The sequence below is a fragment of the Anolis carolinensis genome, chromosome 2, assembly GCF_035594765.1.
Source record: "Anolis carolinensis isolate JA03-04 chromosome 2, rAnoCar3.1.pri, whole genome shotgun sequence".
In the NCBI taxonomy this organism is placed as follows: Eukaryota; Metazoa; Chordata; class Lepidosauria; order Squamata; family Dactyloidae; genus Anolis; species Anolis carolinensis.
In genome coordinates this window covers 42,115,889-42,132,390 of record NC_085842.1, presented here as the reverse complement: position 1 = coordinate 42,132,390, position 16,502 = coordinate 42,115,889, and the positions used below count along the sequence as shown (strand labels likewise).

Below are 16,502 nucleotides of genomic sequence, written 5' to 3'. Positions count from 1 at the left end.
ATAGTTCTCAGGATACTGCCTGGCTAGTTGAAGGAAAAAAATAACCTAAGACAACAAATGCCACCTTGTTCCTTCAAAGGTTATAGCATACCTTTCCTAGAGCATAAAGATATAATGATTTGAAAATGCTCTACCTCAGTGGTTCTCAAGCTGTGGGTCCCCAGGTGTTTTGGCCTACAACTCCCAGAAATCCCAACCAGTTTACCAGTTGAAGGCCAAAACATCTGGGGACTCACAGTTTGAGAACCACTGTTCTACCTGATAGCTAACTGAGAGTGCAGAAGAGCTAGGGAAGATTGCCTTGCTGCCTTCACTTCCTCAGCAAAGCAAAATAGTATTCAGCCTGGTTGTATTTGAGACTTGAAAAAAATCATGTTTTAGCAATAATCATTCTAATTTCATTACAAACAGTTCTTGAATAAACTGGGTGGACTTTAAAGCAGAAAATGGCATGTAGTCTAAAGCCTTCTGTCACACTATTCCATAACATTAGGATTCTTTTATACAAAGCATCAGCCATGTCAATGAGAAAATCTCACAGAGTGTTAAGGAATCCATTGGTTTATGTCAGATTCATAAATCTGTCTTGTTGTCCAACGGGTTCTGTCAACCATCTGAAAGGAGAAGGTTACTGGAGTTCCAGGTAAGGGTTGATATTCCTTCATAAACTCTATGATAGGGGAAGTTTAAGCAACAGAATAAACTGGTTAGGAGGCACGTTCCAGCTGGCTAATCTCTCTCAGGAAAGAGAAAGCATGAGATTGGCCACATGTGGTCCAAAACACATGCTCCTTATGAGGACATGGCAGAAATCTGTGGTGGTTGAAAGAGAGTAGAGCAGCAGGGGGACCTTAAGAATAACATCAGGCTCAACTTCCAAAGTAATCCTTTAACAGACACAGCACCTCACTTTCTTAATCACCTTTAGCTATCCAATTTGCAAGTGCGGAGAGTTCTTCCAATTGAAAGTGAGATTGGAGTCTTGGTGAGTTGCTTTCTATCTGCAAATTGGACCTGACAAAATGTTTCTACTTGCAATATTTAATTAATTAATAGTTTACATACTTATCTAAGTAAAAGGCCAGATCTTCATGGGAATGTGGATTGTTCATTGTTATGAAGATAATACTGGACTGTATTGAAGATTCTCTCCAGAAGAGTTACAGAAGCTACAGAAAAAATTAGATCTCGAAGAAATGATGATATGCTAAACTTGAAAAACGGTTGAAAGAAGATAGAGAAAGGAGGTTAAAAAGCTGAAAGAATCACTAAATTGGTTGCTTGGGGGGCTAAAAAGAAATCAGAGTGGAAATTTTGGGAAGTAAAATTGAATTTTTTTTAAAAGAGAAAGATGTGGGTAACCTGGCATTGCCAAAAGGTGTTGTGATGTTGGCAGACCTTATGTTTATGAAGCCTGTGTATTTAGAAGATGAAATTGAGTTGATGGATAGAGTAGCTATTAAAATAGAGAAGACTGCTAATACTGAGGCTTAGTTAAGATGAATGTAGATTGTATTCTGTCTCAAAATGATTTTGTTAAGATATGAAATCGGAATTGACAAAGACATGACATGATGGGGAGGCAAAATCTCACACTGTTGTGGAATATTTCTGTTATGAATTTTTTTTTTGCTCAAAATGATGTTTCTATTTGACAACTGATGTATTGCTTAAGCCTTAAACAATGGCAAGGAGATAGGTTCAAGATTGTGAGGCAGGAGAAAAATGTAAAGAATAAGTTGAAGGATGTGTGTTAGAATTGGCTAAGAACTTTGACTATGATATTCAGATGGATTAACAGGGAAATATGTGAACAAAGAGACTAAAATTTGTATTATGTTATCATTATAAAGAGAATCCTCATAAAAAGAAACAATGAAATGTGGTATTGTCATTGTTGTATGTTTGAAAAACTGCTTAGGATGTTTTTAAAATCAAGGGTGACAGTGAAATCTGGACCAATGTTTGAAGGGATTGAAGTATGTTATGTGAGCATTATAAAAGGATGTTTTATTGATTTTAAAGACTAACATTAGGTTGTAAGATGACTGAGTTGTATAGTAATTCAGTGAAAACATAAAGTGGAACTGAGAAGGGCTTGAAGGCACATACGCACATAGAGAACATCAAGAATACTTGATGACAAAATAGAAAATATATTTTTAAAACCTTGTGAAATGTATGAGAAATATAAACTCCTTTACCAGATTGTGATTTCAACACGTTCTACCAGTAATCTTGTGGCATCAGCTCATTTCAACTGTTCTACCATCCAAAATAAGAATTGTGCTCTCAACTGTTTTACCTAGATTATTTTGTTTTTAAGAGTAACAACAGAATTGCCTAACACATTTTCCTAAAACCAAGCAAAGCTGCCCTAGAACAATGAGAGACTTTGCCCTAGAAATTTTAAGACACAAATTTAGGATAGTCTTGGTTCCAGGAATATAAATGGGATTAAAGCCTGGCTATTGGAAAAGTAATGAATGCCTATAAATAGCTCAGCATAACTCTGCCAGGCTAACATTGGGATGAGCTAAAGTCAGAATTGAGCCACAATGCCAATCCTATTGGGCAACGAGTTGTTTCCATTAAGATGGAAAACTCTTGGCAGCAGTAGAGCTTAAATAAAGCTTTAAATGGTATGCATAACTTGCTCAGGCAGTTTTGTCATTGCATGGGGTACAGCCATACCAAATAATAATAGATACAGATAAGAACAGTTTCAGACTGAAATGAGCTTTTGGAGGCTGCCTAGAATAGCTGTGACCAAATGTGGCTTACTAAAGGGCTGCCTTCTTTTTCAGTATTGCATAAACTATATGAGATTAATCTTGAACATGGAGAGGCAGTGTGGTGTAGTTGTTTGAGCATTGAACTATGACTCCGGAGGCCAGGGTTCGAATCCCCTCTTGGCCATGGAAATCCATGAGAAGATGATGTGGGCAAATCTCTTTTTCTCAGCTTCATCAGAATAAATCTTGCTAAGAATACCACGACAGGATAAGACATTAAACATACAACGCAATATAGTTTGCCCGCTCTGTTTCTTTGAATATCAGTCTGTGGTATCTTGACCACTACACTTTCAGCATATTTTTTTCAGTTATAGAATAATTGTTCCTTTCCCCTCAGAGGTCGAAGTGTGGTAAACCCCTATTCCTACCCTGTTTCCCCGAAAATAAGACAGGGTCTTATATTAATTTTTGCTCCCAAAGATGCACTAGGTCTTATTTTCAGGGGATGTCTTATTTTTCCATGAAGAAGAGCTCACATTTATTGTTGAACAAAAAAATGAACATTTATTATATACTGTAAAGTAGTTGTCATCACAAACCAGCATAACCAGACAAACTGTGAATCCTATCAAGAATTTCTTGTTACTACCATTATTTACATGTGCAACAATCTATAGTACCTCTTGCAGTTTAGGTTTCACAAGGTTTCCACGCTGATTTCTCTCTATTCTAGTTTCAATGTAGTCATGAATTATGAATAATATAATATACTATAATAATAATATGATAATATAATAATAATATAATGATATACAATATATTAATTAGATAATATAATAATAGGATAATATAATAGAATAATAGAATGGAATAGAATGATATAAAATATATTAATAGGATAATATAAAATGGAATATAATAATAATAAAAGAATATGCTAATAATGATAAAATAATAATATAATAATAATATAATGATATAATAATGATAAAATAATAATATAATAATAATATAATGATATAATAATAATAATAGAAAAATATAATATAATGATATAAAATATATTAATAGGATAATATAATAATGGGATATAATAATAGTAACAGAATATGATGATAATAATATGGCAATAGAATAATAGTATAAAATAATGTTTCAGGGCATAGGATAGGAATAAGGATGAGAGGAGAATCCCAATGCGTCCTGTACCTTTAAGAAACTGAAAGAGCAGTACGAGTGGAAAGCCCTCTTCCTTCCCTCCCTCCTTCCCTTGCCCTGGCTCCAGGAGGCAATCAGAAGCCTTGGGGGCGAAGCAAGCATGGCCAGGAAGCATGGCCTTGTCTCCGGAGGAAGAAACGGCAGCGCAGCAGCAGCCACGGAGACTGGGAGACAGGCAAGGCAAGGCCAGCAAGCACTTTCCCTCCCTCCCTCCCTCCCTCCCTCCCTCCGGTGTGTATGAGGAGTGCTGCTTCTGCCCTGCAGCCATGCTTCCCAATGGAACTCTGCTGCAGCCTTAGTTGCTAGGTCTTACTTTCAGGGGAGGCCTTATATTTGGCAATCCCCCCCAAAACCCTGCTAGGTCTTATTCTTTGGGGAGGTCTTATTTTCGGGGAAACACGGTAATTTGAGGAGATCCATACACCAAGTGCACAGGCTACGGTGGTGCAGCGAGTTAAGTCGCTAAGCTACAGAACTTGCTGGTTGGAAGGTTGGTGGTTCGAATCCGTTGGATGAGATGAGCTCCTGCTGTTAGCCCCAGATTCTGCCAACCTAGCAGTTCAAAAACATGCAAATGTGAGTAGATCAATAGACACCGCTTTGGCGGGAAGGTAAGGGTGCTCCATGCAGGCATCTACAGAGAACGCCAGCTCTTCAGCATAGAAATGGAGATGAGTATCACCCCTCAGAGCCAGACTAGACTAGACTTAACATCAAGGGGAAACCTTTACCTATTATACAGCAATTGAGATTTATATAAATGTTGATTTACGATTCAACAGTTGAAACAATGGGTCTACTCTTGTCTGGGATAGATATTGGATATAAGCAATTTTTTAGTTTACGAAATGGGATCTTCCTAGTCTTGGAAGGGATTACATTCAGGTGGAGTGTATGAAGTGTATCTAATTGTGAAGACAATCAGTTTATGAATTATGGCCTGAATGCATCAATAAAAATAGTGTATGTGTGCTTGCACTACTTCCTATCTTTTAAAAAGAGTTCAGAATTGTGTTAATTAAAAATTATTAAATTATGATTAAAAGATTTTTTTGAAATGCCTACATTGTTTTGAATATGACTGCATTTTATGAGACAAATAAATTGATGAAGCAGACTTAAGAAAGTTGCATGTTTCATTAAAATCACAGTCTGATGTACTCATTATATTTCACCACAACCTTCATATTTTGTTTTCTTTTCGAAATGAAGTGTTTAAAAACTTAATCTTTGCCCTTTGGGGTTCAGCTAGTTTGTGCTTCTAAAATATCAACATGTTTAGGCCTATATTTTTCTGATCTCCCTTGGATCCCAATCTTAGAAGAAAAGTGGGAAATAAATAAATATGTATACTTTTTGTCTCTAATCATGTATATAATAGATATGATGTTTCTCATACTGAGAAATTAAATATAATAATAATAATAATAATAATAATAATAATAATAATAATAATTAATAATTTTATTTTTATACCCCGCCCCATCTCCCCAAAGGGACTCAGGGCGGCTTACATGGGGCCAAGCCCAGACATCAGACAATATAAAAACATAGCAATAAAACAAGTCAATCAACAATAAAACAAATCATAAAACAAATGAGGTCACATACAATAAATATACTGATAAAATCCTGGGTTGGCTCCAAAAAGAACTGGGCCAAAAGTGCAAGTAGTGTCAGTACCATCAGGGAGGGGTAGATACCAGAGCCATTGTTCCCATTAAAGTGCTGGGGAAGGCGTACACAAGGGATTATTGCCGGCTAAAAAATTGGAGAGCAATAAAGATAAAATAGGCAACAGGTCAATCCTTTACTATGGAGATCAGTCGCCAAAGGCCTGTTAGAAGAGCCAAGTTTTCAGGCTCTTCCGAAAAGTAAGGAGGGTAGGAGCCTTAAATGCTGTAATGCAATTTCCTTAGAAAAGCCCAATGGATGTTCATACTCAGACAGATTTCTTGATTTTCTCTTTTCTGGTAGCCTTTGGAATATGCCATGAGGTTTCCCATATTGCAGAAAGAACACACCACTCCTTATTTGTGTGATTGTGTTATTTCCTAAACTCAGTGGATTAGAGCTATATTTAGTTATACTTGGCATAGGTTCAGTTATTTTTCTCTATCTTGAGCCGTCCAATCGTATAGATGAATCTCTTGAAGGTTAGAAGAAACCTGGGATTTATGGGGTCTCTTTGAGTGTGTACAATTCCAGTTGTCAGATATTTCTTCACCAGTTGCCAAGGACTTATGGTTGGCTAAATATTGAGTATCAAAAAGTCAGTTTCTGTCTTGCATCATTGTATACAGTAATCTACATATTTTCACTGACCATTGTACCAACACTTTGTCTTTCCTGTGTATATATGGTCTGTCGCTTTAGTCCCATTGTATTCATATGCATTTAAGGATGCCACCTTCATCCCAGATTCCATCCTGCATTTCTTTGGGAAAAATCTCTTCTTATCATGTAATGAACAGATATTTTGATCTGGAGGGAGCAAGTTTTTCTTTTCACTGGTGGGCAGCTTGTGATGTTTGGTGGACTAGAACCATCTATGTTATAGCTTTTGCCTCTGAAACTGGAGAACATTGCATCATTAGTTACTACTGAGAAGTCCCCATAACTTTTCCTACCTTTGAAGAGTGAGAATCTTCCATGCTATTCTCATCTGTACAAAGCTTAAGGTATTTCTTCAGGCTAGACAAGAAGGCTGAAGATCCTTTTGGCATTTCTGTCACATGATATTTGATCAAAAGGGCTTTAAATGAAATCCTTGTGAGGTTAGAGATGATAGCTTAAACATCTGTCAAAAGGAAGTTCTAAACATAAAGATGTGAATTTTAGAGGAGAAACGGAGGTAGATAACAGTAAAACACACACACACACACACACACACACACATACATATATGCAAGCAGTGCTTTAAATGTCTATATACAGAGTTTGGGGAACAAACAAGATGAGAGTGAAGTCCTAGTGCATGAAGGTAAATATAATGTTATAGATGTAAGATAGACTTGATGGGGTAACTCCCACAACTGAAATATAGCTATTGAGTGATATAATCTGTTTGAAAAGAATAGCTGAGGAAAAAAGGAGAGGGAGGAGCATTATATATCAAAAGCAAATTCACATGTACAAGTAACCAATAGAGATGAGATGACAGATTATACTTCTCTAAAACAAATATCATGCCCAGGTACAGAATGAAGAATATATATTTCAGCAGTACTATGATGCTAAAAAGGACTTTGAGATTCTTGTTGATCATAAATGAACTTCAGCTAACATTGTGTTGCTGTGGCAAAGAAGATGAATCCTATTTTAGCGTACATTAATGCGAGAAGCATAGTTTCCAAGTCAAAGGCAGTAATAGTGCTCTGTAAATTGTGCTCTAATCGGGCCTTAGCTTGAGTATAGCATTTGTTGAATGATATTAACAAGTTGGAACTGGCTCAGAGAAGGGTAACTATGAGGACACAAGGTATGGAGAAAAAAGTATATGTAGAAAGGCTGAAGGAATTGGGCATGTTCAGATGTGATTGCAATCTTTCAACACTTCACACAGAAAAGAAGATAGACCTTTTTATGCTGCCTCATAGGTAGTACCAGTCTTATGGTTTTAAGTTGCATGAAGGTAGATTTCTAATGAACACTAGAAGGAACTTCTTGACAGTAAGAGTGGCTTGGTAGTAGAACCAATTACCTAGAAAGGTGGTGGGTTTTCCTTCTCTTGAAATCTTTAAAAGGAGGCTGGACAGATATCTTCTGTGGATGTTTAGAGATCATGCAGTAAACTCAGTGTCCAATGGAGCTTCTTAAACTCTATGATTCTAAAACAAACAGCGACATGTGAAATGAAAGGCATTATATATCTGATTTGGCTGAAAAGCTTAGGCAGAGTCTGACAGAGACATTTCTTAGGTAAGGTAAAGGTTTTGCCTTGACATTAAGTCTAGTCATGTCCGACCCTGAGGGCTGATGCTCATCTCCATTTCTAAACCAAAGAGCTGTCATTGTCCGTAGGCACCTCCAAGGTCATGTGGCCAGCATGAGCGCATGGAGTGCCGTTATCTTCCCGCTGGAGCGGTACCTATTATCTATTTACATTTGCATGTTTTCAAATTGCTAGGTAACAGCTAACCGCGGGAGCTCACCCCACTCCCCAGATTTGAACTGCCGAACTTCCAGTCAGCAAGTTCAGCAGCTCAGCGGTTTAACCTGCTATGCCACCGGGAGCCCTTACCTGTGATTTAATTATGAGTCTCAAGGGATTACATCCGTCTTTCACACATCAAAACCATTTGCAATAGATTAAACAGGGTTTTCCATAATTCCATGTTCAGAACTTGCCATGTTTTGAGGAGAGTAGCAACCAGTTTATTGGCGCCTAATGATATTCAGACTATGAGGCCCAGAGCATCCTTTATGAACAATAAATATATTCAACTCATGTTTGACATCAACATTGCAAATTAGATATTGGGAGTGAGCATCAGTCAGCTCTGAAACTTCTTAACATTCTCAATTTTGCTCTGTATTTAGTTTATTTCTTTCATTCGCCTTTACTTTGTTAGTGGTATTGGGCCAACTAAACTCTTTAACTATTCTTTGTATCAGTTTTGGCCACTCTACTTCCCAAGAGATAAAATTGCAGGCTTGAAAATCCATCAACCATGTGAGCATTTCCCAGTCTGCTATTGAACTCGATTTATCCCTCACCCATCGGATCAGAGTAATAAAATATAATGAACTAGATAAAACCACAAAAATTTAACAGTGCAGCACCTCATTCCATTTGTTTTCTGTCTCTGCCAGGTAGATTTACTGGTGCTTACAACTTCAGTCAATAGCTTTATGGTATACTAGGTCATGCAAAGTTTGGAAATATTAGCTTTCCAACTGGACTGCAACTTCCCAACCAGCTTGGATACTGCCCATACAGGTGGAAGGAGAGAAGGGGAGACTTCTGGGAGTTTTAGTTGTAAACAGTTATTTTGATGTGTAGTCACAATGGACCCTCAGTATCCACTGGGATTTGGTTCTAGGACTCTATGGAATTTAAAATCTGTGGATGCTCAAGTCTCATTATATACAATGGTGTAGTAAAATGGCATTCCTTATACGAGGGCAAATGACTCAAAGGAGTGCTGGAGAGTACATGTGAAACTGTGAAATGGCATAGTGCTTGGTGAAATATCTGGGAGTTGTAGTCCAAAAAAGGAACTGTTCCAAGGTCTGTATAGCGTGTATACTTAAGGCATTTAGGCACAGATGTGTAACCCATAATATATCTTGATTCTTGAATTGTATTTACTTTAAGAAAGGGCTATGTGTTAAGATTGATTGCACTGTCTATTTTCATAGGTTCCTTATTTTATATTCTCAGAATAAACATGCAGGACCTCGATCTGGATTAGACTTGCATGATGCGGAGAGAGGTTTGTTCTGTCCCTCTCCAGCTCATTCACTTCCAAAATACTTGCCATGCATGGCAATTACAGAAATCCTGAATGAGGGACTATTAAAATGAAGCCAGGAGGCCTCATCAGAGAGAGAGCAGTGTGTGCCACGATTATTTAAAGCACAAATAAATACAAGATCATTTGGGGGGGGGGCACATACTACTGGTTTAACTCACTTTAAACCAGTAGCTTGCTGAATTTGGATACATAACAAGATGAATATAGTGTGACCCCATGCTCACTTACTCACACTCAGAAAAATATCACCCCTCAAATGTTTATGGGCTTCTGTACATCCACCATAGCAATTTTATGGTATGCTTCTTTCTCAAGTATAATAAAGATGTAGGGTCAAGTAATATCCATACTTTTATGTATTCACGGGAAATCTTGGAACGTATTCACCACAATTATTTGGGTCATACTTCAGTTGAAAGGAACATTGAAAAGCCAATTACTTTTGAAAAGAGCTGGTCATATTTAGGATTGGTAGGTTGCATCCACTTGGTGTTACAGTACAAATGTTACTCATGACTACTCTAGATTAACTCTTGTTAGCCTTAAAAAGGTATGGAGATTTCTGATATATTTTGTGTGTGTTCAAGGTGCAGTGAAATGTCGGGGCTTTGGGACATGTTCATAGCCATTTCCAAGCCCCGAAGGGGGGAAAATGTGATCGAGGTGACCCCCCCCCCCCCCAGGACTTTGTAAAAGATAGTTCAAAAATCAAGACTTTATGTTCTATATTCCATATATTTATAGTAGAAGGTGATTGAGACTTTTTACTGGAGTTTACTGTGGTTTACTAAAACTCTGCACTCTGAGGCAAGAGATAACAACTTCATGAATTGTAAAATCATGCTGCTAAAACTCCACTTTTATGAATTTCCATGCTGGGTTCTCCAGATGTTATGAACTTCGTTCTTATCAAATATTTTCAATTGTTTATATCATTCATGATTCCCCTTTATGCAATGTAACTCACTTTTATGGATTCTCCCTTATTTCCATGAAATCTATCTATCTGCCTATATGTATTTGTACTCTTTGGGATCCCCGGAAAATATGTATTTTTCCCAGCATGGTTTATATTCCAACTTTATTTTATTTTTCATTTTATTTCATATAATTGTCAAATCATGAAATCAAATAGGAAATATTTTGAACTCAACATGAACCCCATTTCCTATGACCCAGGCTTCCTTTCCCAAAAACAAAAGGGATAATCTGCCACCGCTAAATCCAATCAAATTCAAATTGCATGGACAATATAGGGCTTGAGTCGCCGAATTCGGAGTTGCTGACCTAAAGGTGATTCGCCCCAAGGCAAACATTGTCATAGCTCACCCAAAGGAAAATCCAGGACACCTCAGGAAGGCGCCCTGCAGAGCCTGTCAATATGGCTCATCACCACCCATCTTTGCTTCTATGTCTGACACCCCAAGGCATATCTAAAATCTGTATACGTGACAGGAACCCGGACATCCTTGATTGCTGCCATTAATAAAATAAGCACCCTTTAGAAATCAGTCTAGCGGGACTTAATCCTCTGGTTCCTGTCCCCGTCACCTCATTGTTTTGCTAACTCCCGCCTTCTCTCTCCTGATTGGCCCGAGTGGAGACGTAAGGCAGCTTCCTATTGGGCCAACGGAGCGAGGCGGGAAACGAAAGCCCGCCTCGTTCAACCTTCTAGCCTATCAACGATCAGATAGGCGGGGAAGCAGGGCGGGAAATTCAAAGGGCTGTCAGACTGAAATTTTGTATAAATATGGCTTTATTTTGATTGTATGGTACTACTAGTAGACCGAATGATCGCTACTAGAGTCCTCTTCAATAAAGACTCCTTGACGGATTTTCCTTCAACTTTGGCGGACCTTCTTCATTTCGGCTTCAGGTTGTATTGCGGCTCATATTTTCCTATTGGCTCCGCCAAGGTCCATTCTCTCAGGACCGGATCGGGTCTCTCCTCAAGGGCCCCGATCCCCTAAAACGCGGTCGACAACAAAGGTTTGTTTTTCAAGTGAATTGTTACTGCACATAATGAATTGGGATATCTATAGATAAAAGAAGCAAATGCAAAGTCTTGTCAATTCATTTGAGTTTCCTGCTTTGTTTCAGAGGTGTATCTGAACATTAGCACATTTTTGGGTCACTCGTATTTTTACAGTCACGGTGAATTGAAAGTATGTTGCCAAAAGCAAATTTATACCATGAACTGAATCCCACATACAATTTAGTGGTCCAGATCTCACTGTTGTCTTTAATAAAAAAGATGTTTGAGATACACATGTGGAGGGTTTTAAAAATTACATGTAACTCAAAAAATTCTGTTGAAACAAAATTCCATGTTAAATATAAAGCTGAATTTAATATAATGGTGACCTCTAGTGTTTAAAAAATTCAAAATGAAGGCCACTCAGGATCTTAAGAAGTTGAATTCTTCATAATGACCTAAATCCTGTTGACAGTCTCAAATGCAATAGACCCATTGAATCAATGGAACTTATGTAAGTGTTGACTTACCAAAATCCTGTTGAATCATAAGATTTACTTTTAGTTGAGTCTTGCAGTTGAATTTAGGCCAATCTGTCTTTCAGCTCCAGGCTTAATTTCATCAAAAAGAGAAAAATATTTTGTTATTTTCTGTAAAATGAAAACAGCCACCAGAAAACCCCCTTTGTACAGCCATTAATGAGACTGTAATGAACATCATCATAAAACTGGCAAAGGGAAAACCAGTGAAGTGCTATATTGATTTGAATTTATTTTTAGACACTAATCGTTGCAAATAAGGTTAGTGAGAACTGCATGATTCACTCTGAAGCCCGTTCAAAATACCATATTCCAAAGGCACTGAAAACCAACGGCGGAGATCTAAGCTTTATGATGCTGATCCACTGTGAAATGTTATTGCATGTTTTGGAAGAGAAGAGGATGCTTCTCCCTTGATATTAAAGCAGTGAACGCCACAGCAGCTGATGGTGGTGGAGGGGAGAGAGTGAAGGGGAGAGAGTTTGCGTTGGCGCGCAGACAAGATTTACGATATTATATTTGCATCCCAGACTAGCTGACTTGGACGAGTTCAAATATCTAAGAAAGCTGGGGAGGTGAGGTTGTATAGCCTTTCAAAACCCCAAATATCCTGCAGGTGGGGAGGGGTTTAAACGCTTGGATTTCCCTCAGTGTTTAATTTTGAATATTGCATGAGATGAACCGAGTATGTGCAGGCATCCTTTTCTGGCTAAATTCCTTTCTGGGGCGAAGGCAGATGTGTTGTGTTTTCCCTACTCCCCCTTTCCGCCACCTTGTTGTGTTTCCCTGCTCTTGTCTGTGATGCACCCAGTAGCTAGTCAACAGCGGCTGATGATTGATGTCAAAACTGGGAGCAAGCAGCTGCTGATTGGATTATGACTCTTTCGCCTTCAGACCCTTCTGGGGGTATACTTACTCACCTCATAATGCTTCACGGAATATGGGGCCGCACTTCTGTGGTTTTGTGAAGAGGCAGTTTAGGTATTCCCCTAAATAATAAGCATTCTTGTTCATGCAATGTCTTCCTCTGTCATGTTTCCCTTCCTTTCTCTATTTGTTACAGGCAATGGGGGCATATGAATACATTACCTAAAAAGGGATGGATTCATTGTGTGTGTCTTTCATAATGGTACATGTAAAAAAAATTGCATGCAGATAAAGAAACCCGGACAGCTTGTTAGCCTAATTGCAGTGTTGCGTTGAGAACGTTACCAATGGGAAACAAGGCTGATCTGGGAAATATGCTCTTGTGACAGATTATGTTGGCTGTATTATGTGTTGAGATGGTTGACAGAAAAATAGCAAGCATTTCATTTCCAGTTAGATATTTCACACACAATAATCTCCAAAGAAATAGTGGATGGTTCAAGCTGTTATTGGAAACCCTTTAATTTATTTCTCCGGAAAGAGCCCACATGGGAAGGTTGCCAACGCTTTTAGTAATAATGCACAATTGTCCAATTCATAAATGTGAATCAGACACAAAACTTGAGTAATTGCTGGTGATGTGCTTTGTTTGCCATATAAACATGTCTGCATGTGAAATCAGTTTGTGTAACGCTCGTTGGGAAGTGATTATAACCTGAGATGCACTGACATTTTGAAAATATGCTTTGTCTCAGATACGCGACATGGTAGAGTATGTGTTGTTGAACTGCTGTCAGAGTCTACAGAATTCTGGAATTTGAAGGTTGATTTAGAAACTGCAATGAAAGGAAACTACCAAGAAATGTAGGGGAGCTATAAATGAGCAAATTCTTCAGCTGCAGTGAATTGTGAACTTCTCCCAGTTCAGTTCAAAAATGGGTCAAACAATTAAGTGCGTCTTTGGAGAACACCAAAAGCATTCTCTCTCCACAGAGAAGTCTAAGTTGACTGTTAATTCCTGCATTCCTTTATATTTTCAGTAGAATATTTGCATTCGACACAGTAAATCTTCTAGGAGGAGAGGTTTATTTGTGTGTTTGTTTTTGCATAGCGATAAGATGAAAGATTTAAGAAAAACAACCAAAAGGGCAGTTAAAAGAGTCTTTTAACAAAAGTGGCAGGCATTTCCTTAGGAAAACAACTGTTTGGAAGTGATTAGGAGATTATACTGGTGATAAGACATGGAACCCCTTGGTGGCGCAGCGGGCTAAACCATTGAGCTGCTGAGCTTGCTGACCCAAAGGTTAGCGGTTCGAATTTGAGGAGCAGGGTGAGCTCCCACTGTTAGCCCCAACTTCTGACAACCTAGCAGTTCAAAAGCATGCAAGTGTGAGTAGATCAATAGGTGCAGGAAGGTAACAGCACTCCATGCAGTCATGCCGGTCACATGACCTTGGAGGCATCTTCAGTTTAGAAATGGCGATGAGCACCAATCCCCAGAATTGGTCATGACTAAATGTAACGTCAGGGGAAACCTTTACGTTTACTAAGACATGGAGCCTAGCCTAATATTCTCACCCCAACTTTTGCCTTGCATACTTTTTTAAACAATATTTGCTTTTTGAAGAAGTATGTCTTTGGAAAATGTGATTCTTTGGTTGGCTTTCAAAATTTGCCATGTTGGAATTATCTGCCTATAAAACCGGGGACCAAGATTCAAATACCAAGGAAGCTAAATTAAAATCAGCTCTCAACTCATGTGCAAAATCTTGTTTTACATCTGGAACTGGAGAAAAATATTTAATTCATATTGCATCTGTACATTACATGGTAGGCAAATTTGTATTCTGAAGCAAGTAATAATAACATTCAGAAGCATTAATATTCAGCAGGCTCCATCTGGATGCAGAGTGGATTTTGCATTTCTAACTGTTGATAATCATCATTGCACACCAGTGTTTAATTGTCTTCATACCTGCTCTACTAGGTAAGGCAGGCATGGACCATGTTTCCTCCCCGTGGAGTGGGGAATCTATAACATGCAAATCACTGCAGAGATTCGTTTTCTCCTTTAATACTCATGCCATTTCCCAAGATTGTAATTGGCACAAAAGGAAACCTAACACCCATCAGCAAAACCCCCAATTTGACTTGGAAGTTTCTAAGATCTCATCTTCCAAGATGTAGAAATAATTATAATTATTTTTATAATTTTATAATTTTTGTGTGAATAGTGATTTCCAAACATTTGGAGTGGAAGAATATTCGGCAGAATTGCCTTGAGAATCCATCCAACACAATGATTAACCCATGTTCTATATTATTTTCACATATTGATTTATGTTTAGATAACCAGTCCTATTTTATTTGTTGAATATACTCTTTCCAATATTTTTGTCTGACATGACTGAAAGAAAGTTATATACACAATACTGAACATTTCTCTTTTCTCTCTATCTTATACACACAGGCACAATGCAATTCACAGATCATACCCCAGTTGTGTGTGTATGTGGTTTCAGGTCACTTCTTGACATACGACGATCCCATTAACTTAATAGGGTTTTTAGAGCAATGAATACTGAGAAGTGGTTTTGCTAGTTCGTTCCCCTGAAATACAGTACAACCTCCATTTGGATATGCAGAATTATGGATAATAACAAACCTTAGCGAAATAAAGAACTTCCAGTTGAAGTATACAATAGAATTGGCTGGAGGATCTAGAAAATGTCTAGAGAGGACATATTTTATTGGTCGTGGATGCTGATTCTGTGGATATGAGGGCCTATAGTACTTCAGTGTTATGGCTTTCAAATGCTGACATGTGTGTTGTGTATCGAATTGCTTGCTGTTCTAAGGCTGCCTTGATCCCCCTCCGAGATGAGAAGGGTGGGGTACAAATATGGTAAATAAATCAATATTAGAACTGAGCCATTGAAGGAAAGGTGCCACCAATTCTCACATGAAAATCAATTTGGGATGTTTAAATCTCAGAAATCCGGTGTCAAGTACAAAGCTCAATAAATGCTGTTGCTGTTAACACTACTTTTTGATATGTTTGCTTCACATAATGATCTGAAGTCTGTTGTTAGTCCCAACTACATTGAGCCTATTAAGACAGTGTGATGTATCCAGATATGGACTTACTGTTCAGCAATAATCTCTGACAGCTATGTATTTGTAAGTGTCTTTGATGAAGACATTTTTCTGTAGAATTCCTTTTAATCTAAGGAGGAGGAACAAAGTATGATGCAAATAGAAATATGTAGATCAACTGTCAAGGACAGAACGCCACAAGGTTCAAGATAACAGAGTTTATTTAATTACAGAACTCAAAAAATGCCCGTAAAACACAAGTGCCAGGCAATTTTAGCCTTTAGGAGCAAAAAAGGGACAAGGAAAAAACGTACAAAAGATAAACCGGATTAAACCGAAGTTCAATCCGGGTAAAAACAAACTGCTTGCTTCAGCCTGAGGGTAAACAAAACAAAAGCCGAGGAACAAAAGATACAAAAGAATGCAACTAATTGGCAGCAGATTCCTCTCTGCTGCCAACACTGTGCTTAGAGGAACTTGCGTCGCTCCCACACACACAGCAGACAGGATTTCCAACACGAACAGATCAGCCAAGGATTGTAGCAGAAGAGTAGACCCAGTTCCTTTCCGTGGTTCAAAGCCAGAAGTA

General features: G+C 38.1%; 1 protein-coding gene and 1 long non-coding RNA gene across 26 annotated transcripts in view; one reads left to right on the top strand and one right to left on the bottom strand.

Moving 5' to 3' along the window:
* The window catches only part of magi1 (membrane associated guanylate kinase, WW and PDZ domain containing 1), a 617,355-nt gene that overhangs the window by 404,921 nt on the left and 195,932 nt on the right, over window positions 1-16,502 (top strand). The window lies entirely within an intron of this gene.
* Window positions 11,005-12,990, bottom strand: LOC134297098 (uncharacterized). The gene is made up of 3 exons (XR_010003826.1): window positions 12,871-12,990; window positions 11,942-12,022; window positions 11,005-11,472 (listed from the first exon to the last, which is right to left on the bottom strand). It is a non-coding gene; the product is annotated as an uncharacterized LOC134297098 (long non-coding RNA).